At 42.3% G+C, this 16,844-nt stretch overlaps 1 protein-coding gene across 2 annotated transcripts in view; it reads right to left on the reverse strand.

The window, feature by feature from the left end:
- Window positions 1-13,131, reverse strand: part of PTPN21 (protein tyrosine phosphatase non-receptor type 21) — a 339,336-nt gene extending 326,205 nt beyond the window's left edge. The window contains exon 1 of one of the 2 annotated variants that reach the window (XM_078660017.1): window positions 12,947-13,131. The gene's annotated coding sequence lies outside the window, so the exon portion shown is untranslated. The remainder of the gene's footprint in view (window positions 1-12,946) is intronic. The other variant, XM_078660016.1, reaches the window with a different exon arrangement.
- Window positions 13,132-16,844: the final 3,713 nt, after the last annotated feature.

Genomic DNA, 16,844 nt, shown 5'->3' on the forward strand with positions numbered 1-16,844 from the left:
CAGTGTATCCTTGTTTATCATCCCAAAATGGCCAACATGATGGATTTAAACGTGGCGGCCATGCTAGAAATTTAAAACAGTGACACACTTCATACAATATTGTTGCAAGATGGTCACTCGCTGCTAGGTTTAATTTTATTTGTTAATGTAAGCATATGGCTCCTATGTTTAGGCAGCAGCATGTTTTCTTTTGTTCTACTTTTGTATTTGTTTTAATATGATTGTATAAGAATCTTGTACTGACTTAATGCGGGATTTGTTGTTTTAAAATGACCATTAATGGAAAATGATTTGCCAATCCAGACTTCTTGCCTGAGCACCATTGACTTGGTTTCTTATATCATGTTATTACAGCACTTTCAATGCAACCAATATTTAGCAGTATTCTAAAACGTTTCAAGGATTTTAAATATCTGTGCCATCATGAAAAATCACTCCACTGTGAACTAATTTAATGTCTTTCGTTAGTTTACCAGAGACAACTTGCAATGTTAAAAAATAATAGCACGACTCACAATCTTTGGAGGGGCTTGGGCTATCAAATAGGTCTGCATTCAGCATCAAGACCTGAGGCTTCACTAGCCGTTACCAGACCAACCTCCATTGCGGGACACATTTTGAGCAGCATCTTTGCCTCCCCTAGATATCAGTTACCAGAAACTAACAGTGCTTTTTTGACAATTTCCTCAAGATTTTGGGGTTCTTGCTTATGGGGACACAGATGTTCACAATATGCCCCAATAACAATTTATTAGCTAGTAATGCGTAATAGTGGTGAGTGAGGAGTATAAAGCACTGTTAATGGTTTCAAGCCTGACCATTAATGGAAAGAAGATTTTTTTCATAACATTTCTTTGGGGTGTTAGAGGTACACATTATGCTACAAGCCCCCTTTGAAGAAGCTGGCCTGAAATCTGGTGTACTTACAAAAGCACTTAGTGCATATCCATCTACTACTAAGAAGTCCTCCAGAATGGCCGCCACCACGCATGCCAAGTGCGACAAATTTAATGATGCCATTAAATGGCTGGGCTGATCCAGGCAGGTTGCTATGCATCCGAAAAAAGTCACACGACGTATTTATATAGCTGCAAGCAACTTTAGCATCGCAGCCGGCTTAATTCAAGAGGATAAAACAGAGCTATTTTTCGATACTGTTCCATTCATCTCAACACCTCATTTTCTGAATTACTTTACTTTGCAGCAATACACCATATTTATTTTGTTTGATTTTGCCACCTGTAGCGGAAATACCAATCTTTGAACAAAGGCAATTCTAATTCCGAATTCACACACTTTTGACAAAGCAAACTTTTTAACACAGACACAAGCACAAGCTTCATATTAATAACGCATTCCATGGCACCTAGCCCATCAGCCTGCCTGCCAGATGCTGTTATTCTTAATCTGTTCTTCAAACTGAGGAGGAAACTTCTGGAGCATGCTCATATGGGAAAAATAAGCGACCACCATTACCCTGCCAAGACTTTTAGAAATCGAAATAAATGCCAGCTGAACTCGCTCATCTTTATTTAGATGGCCCACAAGTCACAGTTGCCACAGAAAATAATGTAGGACTTGTGCAACTCTTTCGGATGCATGTTTGGCTGCAAGCATAGTGAAGGGAGAAACAAATAGGCTTTAAACTAGATGTTCTGTTGGCCGTGAAAATATGAAAAATGTATTTAGCAGCTTCACATTTTAAATAGAATTGTTAAACATAAGAAACAATAGAAGTACATACACATTGGTAGTTGGTCAACAAAGAACCGACGTAATCAGTTCAAATGTGGATTTACTTGTTCCAGTGGTGTGGACAGCATCAGCACAGGCAGATTCCTCTGTATACACCATATCTGGTGATCAAGTGATACGAACAGCAGAAATAATGCTTTGGAGGCATGAAGCCATAAATGCAAAGTCAGGGGAAAACAGCTCCTACTGGGAAATAAGAAAAGGAAATTTCTTGAGTACATTTCAGACCATTTAAGAAATATAATTGGAGATAAATCTATAAAGATGGGTTTCAGGGCGTGCCCAGAAACTGAAATAAGGTTTGCTGCTCTTAAAAATGTTCAAAAGTGGATTGCTCTTGTTAACAATCCGTCTTGTCTGGCACCTCTGCACCATTGACTGCTTGAAGGAATACAATGTGCTTAGATCTGACGAGTGCACAAAAATGCTCCTACATCAAATGACTTAAGCCACAGAGTTGAATGGCAAGAGAAATTCTAACGGCTAGCTTTCAGAACTATATTTTATTTGCCTAATAATTAAATCCTGTTCTTCTTAACTGAACCTCCAGTTTATTGTGCGTTATTTTTTGTATGGTGGTATATTTGAGTTTATAAATCTTCTCGCCTCTTAAAGTAAGTTTTAAGTGCTTGATTTTGTTGCATTGTAGATTCAAGTACCTGGAGGCAGTATCATAGTTATTAAGTTGTAATGCACCAGGACCTGTGTCCCTGGGGCACGAGTTGTAATCAACCGTGCCCACCTTGGTCACCTCCTTGTAATCACTGATTGTTATTGAATCTGTCTGGTCTTCTGCTCTACTATCTTTGTTGTCCCCACTGCAAAGCTGTGCAGGTCAGTGAGGTAGGCACCTTGAAATAGACTTACAAACCAGTTTTCTTAATTATTTCCACTCTAACTGGAACAACGGATCAACCCAAGTTTTTGAAACATTTCATGGTGCTAAACGCTAGCTCACACAAAATCTTTGTGAGTGTGTCCATTCAACAGGCTATCGGGTGTCTGGCAGATGGGATTCCGGTACACCATCACTAAGGGTGTTGGAGGGGAAGGAGGAGAGTGGCGGTCACAGACCAGGTACAAGGTCAACGTTTATCAATTCCTCCACCTCTAGCAATATTAGCTTGCTTCTTTGTGATTCTGGCTAGCAGAACTACAAGTATAACATGGCTCCTGGGGGATGTCACTACCTCGATGTGTCCAACATGCAGAGACTTCTTAAGCTAGGCCTTTTACTGGTCTTCCATTCAGTTTCTAGGCCTGCTTCTCATCCCACTGGCCATGGCGAAGGTACCAGTACTCACAAAGACTGCCACTAGCAAGGTCCTGTCTCTGGTAAACATACAATTTAGTCTGCTATACAGTCATCTTCAATTTCTAGATGATTCTTACAATCGTTAACCAAGACAGTCAGTATTAAGTTAATTTTGGGGGTACTGGTGAATGCTAGAGCCAAACACCCTTTGATCACTGGTGGGGGTGGAACATTTCTGCTGAAATGTGACACCATTACAGAAGACTCACTGATTGATGAGTCCAATCTGCAAGCACATGAAAAGCCTGATAAATATTTCAACTGGGAACAGATGCAAAAACTCTCTACTGCATTGCAGGAATTCTTCTGCTTGACACAGCATTCATTCACTTCTGTGTCTAACAAACAGGATTGCAATGCTTTCTCTATGGTCGTCTGTAAACGGCACCTGTTGCCATGTAACACATACAGCAGCGCAATAGGGTGGGTGGCTGAGTTGCCACTTCTGTGCCAAAACAAAGCACTCGCAGTGCTGACAGATATTTCAGGGGCATGGGTCATTTAATGTTTGTGGATACGCTATCTTTAGAATACAAACAATGCTGACTTTATTTTGTGGAGAGAAATAACAATAACTTACACTGATTTAGAAAATTGCTCGTGTCCCAAACAGCAACAAAAACATGACACTGATGTAATTTGTATTACTACCCCAGTTGACAAATTCAGTTGACCACTCACAAATGGTTTTTAAAGCTCACAGTTGTGGCATGTCTGTGTTTTTTAGCACATTGGACAAGTATAGACTAGGTTAAAATCAAATCGAATCCCCACACACATAATGGGAGACATATACTAGTTAGCGAAATAATACTAACCACAAACACTCAATACCAATATACAGCTTGAAAATGCAACTGCAATCAATTAGAATGTTTTAATTGCCTCCATGCCAATTCATGATATGCCCAAAAAAATCATGTACAACTAGGAATATCAAACTGAAACATTTGAAATTACTACCAGAAGCATCTTCCGTCATGTCAAATTTAACATGATGAATGTTAATATACATCTAAACAAAATTATACATGTTATGTTTGTCTCTTGCTAAGAGTCACTAGTGTGAACATCACATTCTAAATTTTGTAATTCACTACTTTGACACAGTGACACTGGTTAACAAAGGCTGGTACCCACTTTGCCCATGTCATAAAGAAACTCTAAACACCTGTGACCGGCCTCTCTGAGAGTTTATCAGAGCTGGATCTTTGCTCTGTCGGGGGCAAGAAATCCCAGCTTCGGGAAGGGAGGGAGGTTGGGTGGCAGGAGGCCAGTTTTTATTTATTTAAAACATTTGAGACAATCAGGAGTAGCATAATGTGGGGTTCCTCATTTCTCCTTTGCGTAGCAGATGAAAGTAAGGGCAGACACATTTGGGGGCCACACACAACTTAAAATTATAAATGGGTAACAAGTAACAGTGATGTTTTTCACTCTGGGGGTTCCGAGTGACAGCATAGACCAGAGGTTCTTAACTTGTGGTCTAGGGACCACAGGGGGGGGGTCCACAAACCCTACTCAGAGTGTCCACTCCTGCTTAGAAAATTAAATAATATTAACCACAGATTAAAAAGTTTATATAAATAAAGAAGCGAAATTGAAAATGTTAAGACAGTATGTGAATGTTAAGAAATCTAACTGGAGGCTAAAAATTAAGTTATTGATAGATTAGAAACAGATTTATATATTGATTATCAATACAGTCAGTCAAAGTTCTTTATTGCGATAACTTAATATCATACAAAGACAAAGACAATGGCACAAAAAACAACAGATAACATAAGTAAAAAGAAGCAGATTAAAAACAATTAAAAAACTATTAAAACTTTAAAAAAGAGCATTTCAGATAAAAAGCAGTGTACCATGTACATTTCATTAGGACTTTGCAATTGCGTAGTGTAAAAGTACATTAATAGTAAAGTACATGATAAAGTGCAGTATCCCAAGGAATAATCCCCGAATGATTGATCTACTAAGATACACAATTTAATCTAAAATTCATTAACCTGAAGTTGCCATCAGCCCGACTAATTAATAGGCAAGTCTGCACTCTTGAGTCTGGTATTCCTGCTTCTTATTGCTCTTACCAGGAAATTTGCCACAAAAAACATAATCCTGGGAGTTTGCAACATCTGTAGATAAATAAGGGCAGGTCGGACCAGAATGAATCCCGCTTCCTTAAGTATAGGAACGAGAAACTGTCTCCGGACATCGTTATAATGGCTACAAAACATTATAAAGTGCATTGTGCTCTGATCTGAAAAAAGATCACATGAACATGGCGGGGCCTTTTCCGGGGTACTCCACTCAGAATAAAAACCCAAGTTAAAATGAATTAGGTTAAATCTAAAACGAGTTAAAATGAACCTGTGATAAGAGTTAGTCACCACATTAAGGTAGTTGTCAGGACCACTAGGTATAGCCAGCAAAAGGCTGGCCCTAACACAGGGTTTCCGTAGCTCGGTTTCCTCCCTCTCCAAGGAAAGAAGATCTTTCATGGCAGCCTTGGTGAATACAACATCATTAGGTGTTATAGAGTCAATGGCTGTATATAGTTCAGGCCTCCCCAACCTGCAAAAACTGTCCTTAATGTACTTTAACCATCCAATCTTATGTACCTTATCCAGGGTCAAGCAGTCCCTTATTATGGAATGGTTTAGGGAAATTTCAGGATTAAGCCACAGCTTAAGCCATGCGATTAATGGGGCTGTTCTAACCATATCGCTAATGAAGCCTTCTCCTATTTCCTGGTGGACAGTATAGGATGGGGTTGACTGCGGGACGCCCAAAACTAATCTGAAAAATCTATTTTCCGCGGTCTGTATGGGGTCAACTCTTTTATGCCCCCAAAGGGAGCTCCCATATGAAGCTACAGAAATACATTTGGCTTTGTATATTTTACTAATAGCTTCAAAAGGCCTTCCCCCTAGTCTTTTTGAGAAACCATGAAGAGCAGAGGAAGTTCTAGCCAATATTGCTACTCTACTTTTTACATGAGGGCCCCAACTACCTTTGTCATCAAAAGTGATCCCTAGATAGGGGAAAGTAGTAACCCGAACAAGTTTTTCCCTTCCGCAAAGAAAGGTTTTATGGGCGGATTTCCTTGAGGCCAAACCCATAAGCATAATCTGGGATTTTTTTGCGTTGATTTTCAGGTCTAAGGAACCCATAAAGGATTCAAAAGCATCCAGCAACCGTTGTAGCCCCACTCCTGTTCGTGCCAGAAGCACCGCGTCATCCGCGTACAGGAGAACTGGGATACCCTGTCCCCCCGCACGTGGAATATCGCAGGTGACCCCTCTTAGGGCGGGCTCTAAAGCATTCACATACAGCGTGAACAATAAAGGTGCCAAGATGCATCCCTGACGGACACCTCTTTCCGAAGCAAACACTTCAGTACATCTTCCATCAGTAGAGACTCTAACTTTAGCAGACAGGCCAGAATGCAGGTCGGACAGTAAGCTAACTATAGATCTGTCCAGACCCATCTCGACCAGTTTACCCCAGAGCTTAGATCTATTGACCATATCAAATGCAGAGGAAAGGTCCATGAACCCTAGGTACATGGACCCATCCTTAGCTCTGGTGTATTTCTCAATCAGTAAGTGGAGATTGAGGCACTGGTCCAGGGTGCTTCTCTTGGGTCTAAACCCGTATTGCACATTGCTCAAGATATTATTCTCGGTGGCCCATGTATTCAGTTTTGCTAATAGAACTCTCCCCAAGATTTTAACTGAGGAGTCTATCAGTGAAATGGGCCTATAGCACACAGGGTCCTGCCTATTGCCTTTTTTAAAAACCGGAATAATAGTCGAAGTTTTCCAGGACTTCGGGATGTTGTCGCGGTTTAAGGCATTAAAAACCCTGCAAAGCAATCTTGACCAGAAGTTGGGGAAACATTTAAAAGCATCGGCCGGAACACCATCCGGTCCCGGTGCCTTTTTTGTCAAAGTTCGACTAATGGCATCTAAAATCTCCTCAACTTCAAAGTGCAGGTGGTTACCCAGTGTGATAGTAAACTCTTCATAAGCACTATTCTTAGCTAAAGACTTGCCTGAGTATATCTCTCTGAAGTGTTGGATCCAGTCCTGATCTGGAATGTTTGCTTCCAGAGGGGAGTTATCCTCACCTGTGAGAAGGGGTTGATTAACAATTCTCCAGAACTCCCCACTATTTTTTAATATGGCTGAATCTGTAAGTTGCGCCCAAGCTTCATCTTTAAGCTCTTTCTTTCTGGCTGCAATAGCTTTTTTATATAAAGCCCTGCTAGTCCTAATAAGGTCACGATCCTTTGGATCGGATTTGAGGGCGTTAAGGAGCACAGAGTGTGCTAGGGAACAACTGTGATCAAACCATCTTTTAGGAGGTTTCGTCTTAATCTTGCTGATCACAGAGAGCCTACCACTTATCTTACAACATATACTGGTAAATGCTAGAATGACATCCCCATCATTAGCATCATTCGATAAGCAGACCCCAACCTCTTCCTCAGAGTCTAACAAAAGTTCCTGAATGAATGGTTCTGGGGTAATACTGTCCCATTTGAGTCTGCGTCTTTGGTCCTTAACTTTAATTGGTCCATCCATAAAGGTTGAACCATGGATGCGTCCTAATAATCCACCCTCTCCTATATCCAGAGAAACTGGGTTGTGGTCGCTAAAAACAGATATCACAGTTCTATACATAAAAACTTTAGATAAAAAACATGCAGAAATAAAAATATAATCAATGATAGAGCCATTGTCTGAGCCCTTAAAGGTAGGGGCCCTATCCTCCTCCCCACAACTAGATTCATAGAGGTTCCATCTAGCAAGAAAGGTTTCTAGACATTCCCCCTGCTTATTATGCGCCAGATGAACCATTGCGCTGTTCGGGGGGGATTCAACGTCATCACAAACACATGATAATAAGCACGGATGAATATTAAAATCCCCTAAAAAAATAATTTCAAATACGTTAACATCCACACTATAGACTGACAGGAAATCATCCAATCTACCGAGACTATATGACGTACAATCGGCAGCATTGGGGTTATAAAAATTAATAAACAGAATGTTAGGAGACTCATTATGAGACAATTCAACGATAAGGCAATGTTCTGAACCTGAGGCTAATACCTTAAAACATCCCTTGATATCAAGTTTAAACAGGCTAATCAAGCCCCCCTTAGCCCTTCCCGCTGAACTAGCCACGGCAGGGATACTAAAGTAGCTGAAGCCATCAAGAGAAAAGGTGTTACTAGTGTCCCAGGTTTCCTGCAAGGCGATAACGTCATACGTGGATATGAAATCTAACCAGGTTGCATTATCTGCCTTTGTCTTAATGCCAGCAATATTCCAGGTAAGGATACTAAAAACAGGCACGTTAAGCCTAGGCTTTACGAGTTGTTCTGGCTGAAGTCAATCATTATGGTCTAAAAATGAAAGGGGTGCAAAGCGATTGGATAGTGGGAGGGGTTGAGCAAAAGGATTCTGAAACCCTTGGGGTACAGGATGATTCACTGTATTACGAGTTTGTTCAAAACCCCATCTCTGATGTGTATCGAGGTTGGAATCCCAGGCAAAAGCTGGTGTTTTAGGGTATGTGACATTCTGTTGTTCCCCATAAAAAAATTTAAGTGTCAATGGTACAACAGAACCCTGCCTGCGTTGTGGTGGGAGTAAGTTAATTAGGATGTTGGGTAACACCCCTGTGTGAGTAAAACTTACTGCTACGCAATCCCCCTTAAATTTTTTGGGGCGATTGCCCAGCCATGAGACCCTTTTGGCTGTTTTAATTTCCTGGGCCAGCTGCCGCCCTCCCCCTGGAGCTAATCTCATGTTTGTTGTTAGCCACTGTAGGGCTTTATTAGACAGGGACGATGGAAGTTCCTCAGTACCAGCTTCTAGTGGTGGAACATTCGCCAGAACTAGGACGACTGGGGAGGCTTCAACTATAAATTGAAGTGGATCAGTTGGCTGGTCTTGAGCAGGGGGTATCTCAACCGTTAAGGAGCCCTCTCCTCTACTAGTACCTAAACTACCTAAAGGTTGGTCAGAAAGCTGGGATGGTGAATTACTAAGGGCCTCAACAGGAATCACCCTCTCTTGATCATCATCCTGACTTCTACTCTTGCCCATATTTACCACAGCTATCTTAACACAGTCAACCCCCTCAGTTAATTTGTTCATCTGCCCTCCCAATTTTTTAATCTCGGATTGAAGTTTATCAATTTTTGAAAGCAAAGGCTTGACGATGGTTTTAATTTTCACATCAATTAACTCAATGAGTCTATCGAATAAGTCCTCATCAATGATATTGGTAGACTTTGCACGCCCCCCACGAGTCTCCTTAGGGGGGACTTTAGGGGTATTGACCCTCTTCCTCCTAGTCCCAGATCTCAGACCACCTCGCCTAGGTGGATTTTTATTTTTTCCGGAATCCGAACAGGAGGGAAGTTCAGTGATAGAGGTGTCATCATCAGTAGGGGATGCAGGAATTTCCTGGTCCTCATCGCTGACCACTTGATTCCCAAGGTCCACTAAGAGAACCTCAGAGCCAGGTCCAGATAGTACGTTACAGGTCATAGGACCGGATTCCAATGGTTTCGGACACATATAACTTGCATCAGGGAGGGTCTGTAATGAGACTATATCATCCGGTAATGAGATTAGGGAGGGGGATAGACAACGTAAGTCAGGTGACTGACTAAGACCCAATGATTCTCTCCTATGGGAGTTGATTTTTTCCACAGTCTGAACCAAATAGTTCTTGATATTATTAGCTTGTAGGCCTTGGTTCTTTTTCGACATTGTGGTTAATGTTGTGCAGAGCCTAGGCAACTAAAATAAAAATATAAAAATACGTGGGACTATAAAAAATAATACAGTCTTACTTGGACCGTTGATTGCCTCTTATACCTCTGACAGGGATTCTGGCCCTGCCCCTGCCTCCTCCTGCCGATGAGGGCCGTAGAGGGCCCGCCCTTTGCCCGGGCTTAGCCCCGGGCGTCCCGCTCGCGTCCCGCGACGCGGGGGTACTCCTCCTTTTCAAAGCCTCTGTTGGCGCTCTCTGAGCGCTGCCGCGTCACTCGGACGCGCCGCCGCGGTGCCTGCCGGGAGTTGGAGTCTCCCGGAGCGGCGGCGCGGAGTCGATGGTCCCCTGACTCTTGGCGGTGGCGGCGGCGTGGACAATGGCTTCTGCCCACCTCGGTGAAGTCAGGTAAGTGATTGTGACTCTCGGCAGTGGCGGCGAATTCCTAGCGTTCTCCCCCGCTCTGCCGGGGTACTCCTCCTTTTCAAAGCCTCTGTTGGCGCTCTCTGAGCGCTGCCGCGTCACTCGGACGCGCCGCCGCGGTGCCTGCCGGGAGTTGGAGTCTCCCGGAGCGGCGGCGCGGAGTCGATGGTCCCCTGACTCTTGGCGGTGGCGGCGGCGTGGACAATGGCTTCTGCCCACCTCGGTGAAGTCAGGTAAGTGATTGTGACTCTCGGCAGTGGCGGCGAATTCCTAGCGTTCTCCCCCGCTCTGCCGGGGTACTCCTCCTTTTCAAAGCCTCTGTTGGCGCTCTCTGAGCGCTGCCGCGTCACTCGGACGCGCCGCCGCGGTGCCTGCCGGGAGTTGGAGTCTCCCGGAGCGGCGGCGCGGAGTCGATGGTCCCCTGACTCTTGGCGGTGGCGGCGGCGTGGACAATGGCTTCTGCCCACCTCGGTGAAGTCAGGTAAGTGATTGTGACTCTCGGCAGTGGCGGCGAATTCCTAGCGTTCTCCCCAATATCAATTATTATTATTACTATTGATTATCAATACATTTTAACGTACCAACTCATGATCAATTGTTGCACTTTATCTCTCAGCCCCTTTACCCTAATATTCTAAATGATTTTTACATATTTTGAGGGATTTTTGCACATATTCTAAAAATGTATGCTTTGTTGTGGAGCATATAAATATGTTCGAAGAGTCGTGCACAGAAGTACTATTGTAGATATTATATAAATCTTTTTCTTCATAAATAGTGGATTTTAACCTATCAACTCTTGATGAATTATGCACTGTCTTTCTTGATAGGGTAGAGGATATTTCACTTTTTAAGGGATTGTGGTGCTTTAAAAATTTATAGATTGTTGTTTTGTACTTCGTCAAGCTGGAAGGTGCTTTTGTGCAAACATGTACTATTGTATTATTAAGATAATTGTTTTATTTTGTTTCTTGTCCTCAGCAGAGGTTTACATCAACTGTTAATAAAACTGAATTGAGTGATGCGTGAGAGCAGTGAAAGTGCATCAAACATAATATAGTATGGACAATAAGTGGCCTCAACTGAATTTAAAAAGCTCCAACCTTCCCATAAAAATTGTGACTTTTGTATATTTGTTAGTGAATTAAATATTTCATCACTGGTGTATTAGTTTGATGAATGCTTATTTCTGCATTCTTGTATATTGTTTTGTAGTACAAATAATCGAAAATGCGTAGGCTGGAGTCCCTAGCCGCTAGTAATGACTCAGTGACGGGTCCCTGTATTCCAATAATGTAAATGTAAATGTGCGTATACTTGTAAAGCGCACTGCCGCCCCATCTCGGGGCATCCTGGTGCTGTATACCGCTGTGGAACCCATCTGGCTTTCCCTGTGAGATGCCCCCTCCAGGGCACCCTCAAGGTGAAGCCAGGCATCCCAGTGCTGTTGGGGGCATTGTGGAGATTAAGCAAGCTATTGCCCAGAGTTGCAGAGTGGGACCCATGATTAGAGTAGGCACTGAAGCAAGAATTATCGAGTCCGCGGACATTGAGCCCAAGACCCTGCCGCGTCGGGAACTGAACCCTGGTCCCGGGCCTGACCTCTGCTTCAGGGTCTGCCGCTTCTAACCAGAGAGCCACACTTCTCCACTCTAACCAGTGAGCCACACTTCTCCATAATGATTCAGTGTGGGGTCCCTTTGTTCCAGGAATATTAAGTGGGGGTCCACAGAAGTCAAAAGTTTAAGAACCGCTGGCACAGACAACACGAGCTTCGCTCTTGTTGCATATTTGATGTCACTCAAAGCTACTCATGAAAACCATCCCCATTATTCAGTGCTACCCATCTATAATCCAATATGTTGGTCACAATGAGTACACACTTTTCTTAGATTGCTTTTGAGTGCAAACTAAAATACAAACACCTAAAGTTACACACATTTTCAAAAGCTTCATAAATCGTTACACATTGTATGACATGGAACATATGAACCTCCAGCCACTTAAGTCAGCCTATGCCCTAACAGCTACAGACCTTTATCGTCTGCAAGATTGCACGTTAAGGTGTAGCCTATCAAAACAAGTAGTACCGGTGCCGTCTAAATTACTCTAAAAATTAGCAGACTTATTGTGTCAAAAGAATAACCCGTAAATACATTAGGGATCTCATGCTCAAATAACTGTTAGTCAATGTATATATATTGTTTAAAGGATTCAATAAATGCTTGATTACAATAGTAAAGTCGCATACGGTATGACAAGGAGACACAAATACACATAGGCAAGTGCATCCTGACAATGTTCATGTAAAAACTCCATAGATACACTATGAATGTTTTTGGATTGCATGCTGCAAATGCTGAAGTATAAACAAACGCACACACTGTTGCCGTAACATCGGATAATCACCAGTTGCAGTCGGGCAGTAGTAAAAGCTCTTTAAATAGATAAACAAAAGCTCTTTAAATAGATAAACAGACTAGAATCAGTAAACATATGCAGAATCGCACGACTTTACACCAGGCTCCGCTCTTCCCTGGCTTAACTCTACTTTTGATTCGGTCAACACAATATCCACAAAAGTGACTGTGAGAAACGAACTAAGAACAGGACTTGTGAGTAATCACGCAGAAATTCTGGCAGCTCTGTGTTTACCTGCTCTGCCCCACTGCTGGGACGAGTTGCACTTGTCTTCTCCCGCCGTGTCGTGGGAAATCTCCTACAGGGCTCCTCTCCGATGCTTTTTTTTTCACCCCCTTTCTGTCACTCTGTTTATGTGGAGCCGCGTTTTCACTAAACCATTTCACCACCTCCTCCCAGTCGGACTACTTTTTACAGAGGCATAAGCTCACTTCCTGCTTTGCTTGAAAAAAAATATTCTCGGGACATCCCTCCGCTAGGAAGAGAGAAAACATACTGGGGCTAAAACACAGCCTTGAATTGACGGGTAAACACAGCAGCCATCTTGGAGGTAATCATTTCAAGCCATACGATATACAGTTCAACAAAACACATTCAAATTATTGAAAACAGTTCAGAAACGTTAAATACCTCCGTGTTTCAACTCCTAATAAATACCGAGACAGTGGCTAAGAAATACTGTGCACACCTTTTTAATTCGCGCTTGCAAATTCTTGTTACGAAAGGCGACCCAAATTATTATTTCCATTCTTTTTAACATTCTCAGAAATTATGTACTCTAAGAACATCCAAATTTTGACACTCGGGCAACTAAATTAGTCGCAAATATTGTTTTAGAATGTGATTCATTTTTCTAGTAGTATTAGTTCTCATTCATTTTCTCTAGTGTTTTGAATAGGGATCGATTAATTGAAGTTCAGTTAGTAAAGGAATGATGTTTGATGTTGTTGGGAGTGGTGGATATGTGTGCCTATTAGTGGGGTGAAAGGGTTTGAAAAGAGGGAAGTGTCTGGAAAGCATGTTTAGGAGGGTATAGTGGACAGTAGGGTTGGGATTAGTGCAGAGAGTGAAGGGAAAGGAAGAGGTGAAAGGCTGTTTTTTCATGATTTTATTTAACTTTGTTCTTAAGTACAACCCGGTAAGCAATGTTGGCATCACTCCTTTTGAAGAGTTGAGTCTGCTATGTACAATGTTGGCAAGACTCCTTACATTTGCTAGATTACGTTACGTTTATTACAGACCTATCAGCAGCCTTTGATACTATCAACCACAAACTCTTCTGAACATTCTAAAACAAAGAATGAGTTTTGAAGGCACAGTCCTCAAATGGTTCAATTCATTCCTTTCGGACAGATCTCAAATGATCAAAATAGGAAACGCTCTCTCTACTTCAATGTCTCTTGGACAAGGCGTCCCTCAAGCCTCTATTCTCGCCCCCACTTTATTCCATCTCTACATGGAGCCATTGGGAAATCTCCTTAAAAAAGCTGGGATCCACTGTTACCTCTATGCAGATGACACCCAAATCTACCTTAAGGTGTCTTCCGCACACAGCATCTCAATCCTCAACACCACTATCAACTCCATCCAAAATTGGATGTCAACTCATCAACTTATTCTGAATTCTTCCAAAATGGAATTCCTTCTTCTCTTTAACCTCTCTTTCTCCTCCTCCTGTTCAACTTTGGATGGACAATCTGAACTTACTTAACAACAAACCCATCGTTGTCGACAGCGTTAAATCCCTGGGTGTCATACTTGACAATCGGCTCAATCTACAGTCCCATATCAATAACAATGCCAAGAATGCATGTCACCAACTACACCTTCTCTGGAGGGTTTGGTGTTTCATTCCAGTACATGATCTAAAAACCTTGGTCCAATCACTGGTTCTCTCCAGATTGGACTACTGCAACTCTCTCCTTGCTGGCCTCCCCAGAGCCCACCTTTCCCTTCTTAAATCCGTCCTCCATTCAGCGGCATGCTTCATATATGGGGCCAAAAGATATGAACACAACACACCCATACTGTCTTCTTTTCTCTGGCTTCCCATTGAAGCAAGGTCAATTTACAAGACTGCTTGTATCACCCACAAAGCCTTGCACACTTCCACCTCTCGCTATCTGGAAAATAAACTCAAAATCTCAGGCGGCTCTAGGCCTTCGCGCAATGCTGAAAAACCACTGTTCTTGACCCCTACTTTCAAAAGGGAAAGATGTATTGCTCAATCCTTTTCAGGCAATGTGGCTAGAATCTGGAACTCACTATCACCAACCCTCCGAACCACAGCCTCTATACGGACCTTCAAAACAGATCTAAAATCTCTTCTCTTCATAAGACACTTCCAGGCTTAATATAACACTCTCTCAAGACTGCTTGGCCTTCATTTGAACACAACACTGTAAATATGTCTCCTATATATGTATTAACCTATTTCTTGCACCTCTTATTTTATCTTTACCTCTTTAGTTAGCCTGATTGTATTTGTTACTTGTTAGTCTGTAATTCTCCTTATGTAACGTTATTGGTTCTATTGTAAAGACACCTTTGGGTAAAGTCTGTGATTAAAACTGCATTAAATAAATAAAAATAATAAAGAGACTTGTTTAGTGTTATATTGACTCTAGTGTGGCCTGACAGTGTTGTGAGAGTTCGGATACATCCACATCATGGTTTTGCGCACTCCATCTCAGAGCAGAATCTGTTTTCTGATTAAGTTGAATTATAAGAAATGTTGATGTTGTTCATATGTTGCATATGTGTGCTTGTTTGGGTGTGTTGTAAATGTTAGTGATAGTTGGTGTGACTAGTCAGAGGTCTTTAGCAATTCTGTTACCTGCTATCTGGGGGTATCAGTATCAAGACTGTTGGCAGTATGTTTAGGAGATAGTTACAAGTAAGGTATCCTGCCACAAGGGTCCATGTATCCATTTAAATGAGACTTGTTGTGGGGTGTTGCTTTGGTTTTGTTTCAGTAAGTTCTGTGTTGTCATATATTGTTCAATAAAGAGTGTATTGCTTTTGAGTGGTTGGTGAGGTCTAACTAGGTGTACTGTCATACTGGGACAGATATGTATGCATTGTTCCAGTGCTGTAATGCAAAATGTCTGGGCTCCGCTACAGAACATGTTGAGGCTCCCGGAGTCTCCTAAAGCTTACAGATAATCATTGGGCTTTAGGGTTTGGGGCGCCATGGAGGGCTGATCCCCCATCCGCTGTAAGGGCTGCAGGGCCTGTGTTGTGCCCCTTTATTATTGTATTTTGAGGGAGGTTATGATTCTTTATTAATAATTTTGGCACTGTTGTGAGCTTGGTGAAACCCAATTATGTTGAATAGCTAAGCTATGCTGTCAATAATATCTGGATAGTCTCTATGCAGAGAGGTTCGGCAATATTTCCTTATAATGTTAATGAGCTCTATTTTGCAACAATCTTGTTCCAAGAGTGTTTTTCACCTATAAAAACTAGTTCTAAAATCTGAGCGCAGACGTGTGAATGGCAGAAGTATTGCAATTCAATGCAATGCAGTTCATATTTTTCTGCAGTACATATGTAGCATGAGCTAAATTAAGGAACTACCATGTCTGACAACAACTGTAAAGCGCTTAGGGACCATATGGTTAATCTGCTTTCTGTTAAAAATAGTATTAAAACAGTGTTAGTGTTATTTATAAAAGGATCCAGTAATTGAAAAGTGCCACATTGAACCAGTGTAAGTACGTTGATGTCCTTAAGCCTCGTCTCCTCTTCTAATGTGAAGTTTTCGTCTGCATCGCTGCCTCTGGAGCATCTAATTTCATTTGCATATCTGATTTCCCCGCCCAGGCTCTTGTTTGGCGCGCTGAGGTGTCTCCTCTCACAGCCGGCCCGGCCGTGCGGAAGGATCTGACGACGGCGTGTCTGCCCAGCCGGCCGGGCCCATGATTACCTCACTGGGCTGGAATGTCAACAATGCCACTGGACAGCTGCCTCAGTCTCGATGAGCCACGCCAGAAATAGGGATTGACAACAAAGCTGACACGCTTTATTTTTTGTAACAGTAACGCGCAACTCTATTTCAAACGCTTTGCATGCTACTTAAAACCTTCTTTATTAAATACGCTGCTTTATTTATCGCTAGAAGCTCTCTTCC

The sequence above is a fragment of the Lissotriton helveticus genome, chromosome 9 (assembly GCF_964261635.1).
Source record: "Lissotriton helveticus chromosome 9, aLisHel1.1, whole genome shotgun sequence".
In the NCBI taxonomy this organism is placed as follows: Eukaryota; Metazoa; Chordata; class Amphibia; order Caudata; family Salamandridae; genus Lissotriton; species Lissotriton helveticus.